The sequence below is a fragment of the Mizuhopecten yessoensis genome, unplaced genomic scaffold, assembly GCF_002113885.1.
Source record: "Mizuhopecten yessoensis strain PY_sf001 unplaced genomic scaffold, ASM211388v2 scaffold10585, whole genome shotgun sequence".
Taxonomy (NCBI): Eukaryota; Metazoa; Mollusca; class Bivalvia; order Pectinida; family Pectinidae; genus Mizuhopecten; species Mizuhopecten yessoensis.
In genome coordinates, this window is record NW_018408620.1 from 16,739 (window position 1) to 23,327 (window position 6,589).

Genomic DNA, 6,589 nt, shown 5'->3' on the forward strand with positions numbered 1-6,589 from the left:
AGCACTGGCAAAAGTTCTTTCAATTAACATATCAAAAAATATGAATATTCAAAACTACATCCGCATTAATATTTAGAATATATAAACATGAACATGGAGGCACGTCCTTAAATCAACTTAGCTGTTAACGTGAACCTCATCAAAATCAAACAAAGGTCATGATACGTGTGTTAATGAGATCATCCATCAGACCTATATATATATATCAACGAATATGAATAAAAAATTAACATGAACATTCAATCAACATATAAAACAATGCTATAACGGTGCCATGTTAGATTATACAATTTAGTAACTAAGATTATGTAGCAGTTAGTCGCTTAGAATTATTTGCTTAATATTATTCCTATTGTATGTGAATAATTTACATATAATTTCATATAAGTATGCAGGTCATCGCGTTTTGATACATTACCTATGTTGTATTTGACCATTTCAAAACTCAAGTGTAATTACTGATATATTTTATCACTATCGATAATTTTATCTCTTGATTGTTTCTGCTTGACAGATGAACAATTAGATACTTCGCTCAGCATCACAAAAGTTGAGAAACCGAAATAAGCCTAGTAGACTTTACGAATGTTCATATTTACGAAATATCGGGATGTTTATAAGTATTGTAAGTAAATTAACAACATAATTGTTAGATACATTGTATATACTCTTTTGCAATTATCAATAACAATTTTATTAGTAAGAGTTTCTATTAATTCGGTCAAAACAAGTCAAAACAGGAGAGCAGTGGCTATAGAATTGGGGGTTTTTGCAGGTTAAAAGTATGTGATATAATTCACAAAAGTAAAAAATATGTACAGTTAATCACATGTTAAGCTATCTAGACCAATTTTAATCATGTTTAAAAAATGAATAACATCTTAATGCTATCCCCTTCGCTAACGAGATATTATGCCGGATATTTATTATTATAAAACAGATTCAGATTTTTTTTTTATCTTGGAACAGGATGGCATGACAAAATTTCTTCTTAATCTTTAATAGCAACAGCTTATTTTCAAGATACGACGAAACTGGTATATATTCGCTATATTATGCTATAATCTGTCAAATATACTAATCTAACATAATACGTGATTTATTGTTTTATTTTCGGTTAAATGAATTGTTTCGACCGTATGGAAAATAAATTCATATAAAATTCTCCCAAGTGTGGTTTCGAAATTTTTGAATGTTTGCACAACTGTTCTATATACAAATACTATTTTCGGTTAAATTGTTTATGAGAAAAATCTTGCACTTTTTTTACAACGATTTATAAAAACTTTTTCTTATATTCATTTGATAAAAAGAAAATGTATTTCATTTCTCTTACAAGAACAACTTCAGAAATAAGTGGTGCATCTCTTTTTCTTAATTTCTTTTTTTAACATCTCTTGGCCTTTTCTAGACTTAAAGATCAAAATAGCATCGCGTAGTGCAAGATATACACATTTGATTTTAATATTCAATAGGCTGACGAACTGTTTTTTTTTCTAAAACGGTCTGCAAAAAATAAGTCTGGTACATTTTTCAGATATATTTTTGCTTTTACAATTGAGCAAAATTTGTGGAATTAAAAAAAACGTATTACCAATCAAAAATGCGATCTAATCGTGATTTAAACTTCAGAACCGCTAGCGGATCCTTTACTTCAAATGGGTGATACTTTCTGAAAAAACATATATGTTTTTAATTTAGTTTTAAAGTACACAGCGCATCTGAGCTGACAAAACAACAATATATATAAGCAATACTACGATAGCTTTTGCCTTTTATCCAAATGCATGCTACAACCCCCAATAACATCCCTAAGTGACAAAACTGAAATCGCTCCGATTCATTACCCTTATTTACATGTAAGATATGAAGAAATGGAAATGTTACTAGAAGATATATATTTGTACTGTAATACTCCATAAAGTTTAAAACTATTCATGGTATGTGATTGCATACTGTGATAAACCAGCTTATGGTATCCTTTCAGACCCCTCAATTTTTTGTATAGGAATTGCTTCCTTTTTCTCTTAATTTGAAATTATTGATAATAGAAAGTTACATTGCGCCCTTTTGCTCCGTATCAATTCATCTAAAACCATTGAATTGATTAAATTAAGCAGAATCCGATCATTCTTGACTAAGCTATTTCGCAAAAAAACATATAAACCATAAAAATATCAAAATATTAGCCACACTCGTGAAATATATTTGTTATTACTGAGATCACCGTTAAATATACTCTATACATTTGACTACGTTAAACCCGTGCAAGTTCGGGGAAAATAAGCCTGTTGTATCCCACTACATGGTTGTAGGATGTGACTAATATTGTGTCCCGCTCCAGAATCAAGGATGGTGACTTCCTTGTTCCCTATCTAGAGGATATTGAAGAAACCAACAATAGACCTGTTGTATCCCACTGCATTTATACAGGAAAAGGTGACTTATGTGGGGCCCATACAGAGTCAGGGTTTTGTTATGTGACTTCTCTTAAAAGAACATGAGAGAGACCAAAATTGATCTGCTACCCCCACTTACATAATTATACCATCTTTTTCCTTTTACGTTTCCGATGTTTCCTGTCTACTTTCATTTTTAGCTCACCTGCCCAAAGGGCATGGCAAGGATCATTTACAGTAACACTTTTTCAGCCAACATGATGTAATTTCTATAGAAATACCAGAAGCAGTTCATATTTCTACATACTCAAACAGGCGTTTGCCTTTCATCTTTCCGTTGGTTTAGTGTGATTTCCCTAATAAATGTTTCCATCGGTTTCGGCTCACATGATCTCTTTTGTGTTGGTGTCTGTTAAGAGTGTGTGCCCTAAGTAGGAAAAAACAGGATTTCTAATACATTACCGGTGTACTCGCCTAAATGAGTACTTCCCTAATTGGTTCTTCCTGTTTATATTTTATCTGTCCATAATATAGTTTGCAATTGCCAACTGCCATTTCTACTTTTTAAGCGAGACTTGCAGCAATATACATTGCACACATCACCACACGTTCTTAGATGAGCTGAACAGGACGCTTAATCCTACAGAAGTAGTGTAACTACGTACATGTAAGTGTGATGTTCTGTTTCCTTTTCCCGAGATCAGAGATTTAGAATTCATAACTGCTTAGATTGATTTTGAATGTAGTGATTTAATATGACTGACGACCTTATAGAAAAATAAAACTTAATAGAAGGGATGTTTAATGGAAAGTCTATTTTAAATCATTGTCTGTCAAGGGATAACGGGCATTCCTTAATCTGTTTGAAAAGAAGATCATGAAGGTTATTTTGAGTGATAGGATTTTTTATTTTTATATTGCACAATAATTCTGATTACCTTCTTTTCGACTGTCTGAGACTTTTTTTAGCTGATTCGACTATAAAGATTCATTCCGAGCATAATCTGAAAGGCTCGTGATAATAAATGCAGTTAATCGTTTAAATTCATTTAAAACTGCCATATCATATATCACATGATTCACAACATCATTCAACATTGTTCAATAGAAGAGGTATATATATTGTTATCCGTTTTAAGCAGGTATTCTGGATTATATTGAAGTACATATTACGAAAATAATACATTTGTATATGGGAGAGGGATACTGCACCAACATATCCTGTCTCAGATACACATACACACATGCACGTATACACAACATACATGGAAGCACTACCGTTAATGACCTTACAAATGTAGCTGTTAATAGGATGTTAAACAATATATATCCAAACCAAACCAAATCTATAGAGTAGACGCTTTGTTCAAGCCTGTGTACACTCTACATCTAGTCCAACACCCACTTATTTTGTGATAGGAAATTATGGTTAAAGCGACTACATAAATACAACTAAATCAACAACACGCCAGCAAATTAAAAATGTTAATACTTACATCATTCGAAACCTTAAAAAGGATAAGAAAGAAAGTCAGCATAATTCCTTTAGCGCAGTACATAGTGACCCGGCTGCTGACAACACACTTCAAAAACTAATTCACGACACCATCTATACCTAGGTAATATATTGCGTTCAGTCAAATAACACTAAAGTATTAGCAACTTTGTCGTCAATCAAAATACGTGCGTTGGATAAAATTAGACTGTTATCTATTAATAATTAAAGTACATTTTTCATTATCATGTGCATAATTTAACGTATTTAGTTTTATTAGGTCACCTGAGCTTTAGCTCAAGTGACCTATTGCTATCCGTTTTCGTCCGTCGTCGTCCGTCGTCCGTCGTCCGTCGTCCGTCGTCCGTCGTCCGTTAACATTTTACATTTCAAACTTAAAGTCAAGTTCTACTGGGCCGATTGAACTGAAAGTTGGTAGGAATGATCGCCTCATGGTCCTGACAAAGTGTTGTTATTTTTCGGGTCGATCAGAAATCCAATATGGCCGCCACGGCCGCCATTTTGAAAACCTATTTCAAACTTAAAGTCAAGTTCTGCTGGACCGATTGAACTGAAAGTTGGTAGGAATGATCGCCTCATGGTCCTGACAAAGTGTTGTTATTTTTCGGGTCGATCAGAAATCCAATATGGCCGCCACGGCCGCCATTTTGAAAACCTATTTCAAACTTAAAGTCAAGTTCTGCTGGACCGATTGAACTTAAAGTTTGTAGGAATGATCGACTCATGGTCCTGACAAAGTGTTGTTATTTTTCAGGTCAATCATAAATCCAATATGGCCGCCACGGCCACCATTTTGAAAACATATTTCAAACTTAAAGTCAAGTTCTGCTAGGCCGATTGAACTGAAACTTTGTAGGAATGATTGACTCATGGTCCTGACAAAGTGTTGTTATTTTTCGGGTCGATCAGAAATCCAATATGGCCACCACGGCTGCCATTTTGGTAAACTATTTCAAACTTAAAGTAAAGATCTACTTGGCCGATTGAACTGAAACTTTGTAGGAATGATCGAATCATGGTCCTGACAAAGTGTTGTTATTTTTCGGGTCAATCAGAAATACAATTTGGCTGCCATGGCCGCTATTTTGCTACTAAGTTCTAATAGGCCGATCTCACTTAAAATTGGTCTAGGAATGATCAGCTCATGGTCCTGACAAAGTTAAGTTAACATTATACTATTTTTTACTCAAATTGGTACATATTTCAACAACAAAAATAAATACTATAGACTCAGGTGACCGTTAAGGCCCATGGGCCTCTTGTTTAAAAAAAATCTTAAAAGCAATATGATGTATTCGTGAGTAAAACACAATGCGGAGGTTTTACTGCACCGTGAGAAATGAAAGTGGTTGCAACAAATAGCTGACGTTAATTAATGTCCCTTATATTTATTTACAAATTAAGGCAACCACATTCAGGTCGCATTTGTTCAAACATTGTATATAGTTAAAGGTTAAATGGGAAGGACTTATTTTCCTGTTCACAAGGTGACATGCGGTACAATGTAAGTGTCTGACATGAACGAAGGGGATCGAGTCAGGCGAGTGTGATGATACTGATGGTGACATCCGATACAATGTAAGTGTCTGACAGGAACGATGGAGATCGAGTCAGGCGAGTGTGATGACATTGTTGGTGACATGCGATACAATGTAAGTGTCTGACAGGAACGAAGGAGATCGAGTCAGGCGAGTGTGATGACACTGATGGTGACATCCGATACAATGTAAGTGTCTGACAGGAACGAAGGAGATCGAGTCAGGCGAGTGTGATGACACTGGTGTAAAGATAGCCACTTAACAACCGACCCACCGAAGCTAAATATTGACAGTGTTTTCCAAAAAAATAATTCTAAACATCTCAATAGGGTTTTTTATCAATCAATGATGGGTTTAATAACCAATCAACATAATTAGACGATACAGAGGTCACATAAGATGCGTATTGAGTATACGCTAGGTTTGATTTAGACGAAAAGAGTTAAAGAACAAAATTACTTTAGCGCTTCCACAAATAACCTGATGGTAAAACTATCGGAGTTAAAATCGCTATCAAATTAACAAACTTTAATGGAATATACAAGTGTCCCTACTGATCTATTTGCTAGAAAGACCAGTATTTAGGGTTACAATTAATTTACAAAACGCAGTGAATTTTTCCAAAACAAAGCTCACATTGTGTAAATATTGAAATATACCAACGTTAACCCAATATAACCAACGGGAGTATTTAAATGTCCTATGATCTACAAACAGCTAAACGACAATCATGAAGACCCCACTGTTTGTGTTGTTTAACAACATTAAGTTTTGTAAATATTCCTATCCGTATGACGTGTACAGGTTTAAATAAAAAAACACACATGTTACAACATACGCTTTATTTAAAATCAAGTCATTTTGTAGTTTAACTATTAGATGATAACAACTGATCATTTATGTATACAAATTGCTGGCGTGTTGACATGGTTGATATATACATCGATATATAAATGATTCGTTATTTTAAAATAAAACAGATAAACATAATTGAAACATCTGTGAGCATAGAACTGTATATGATAAACATAATGAACACATAACAACTATACCCGTGACTCTACAATACATAACAACTATACCCGTGTCTCTACAATACATAACAACTATACCCGTGTCTCTACAATACATAACAA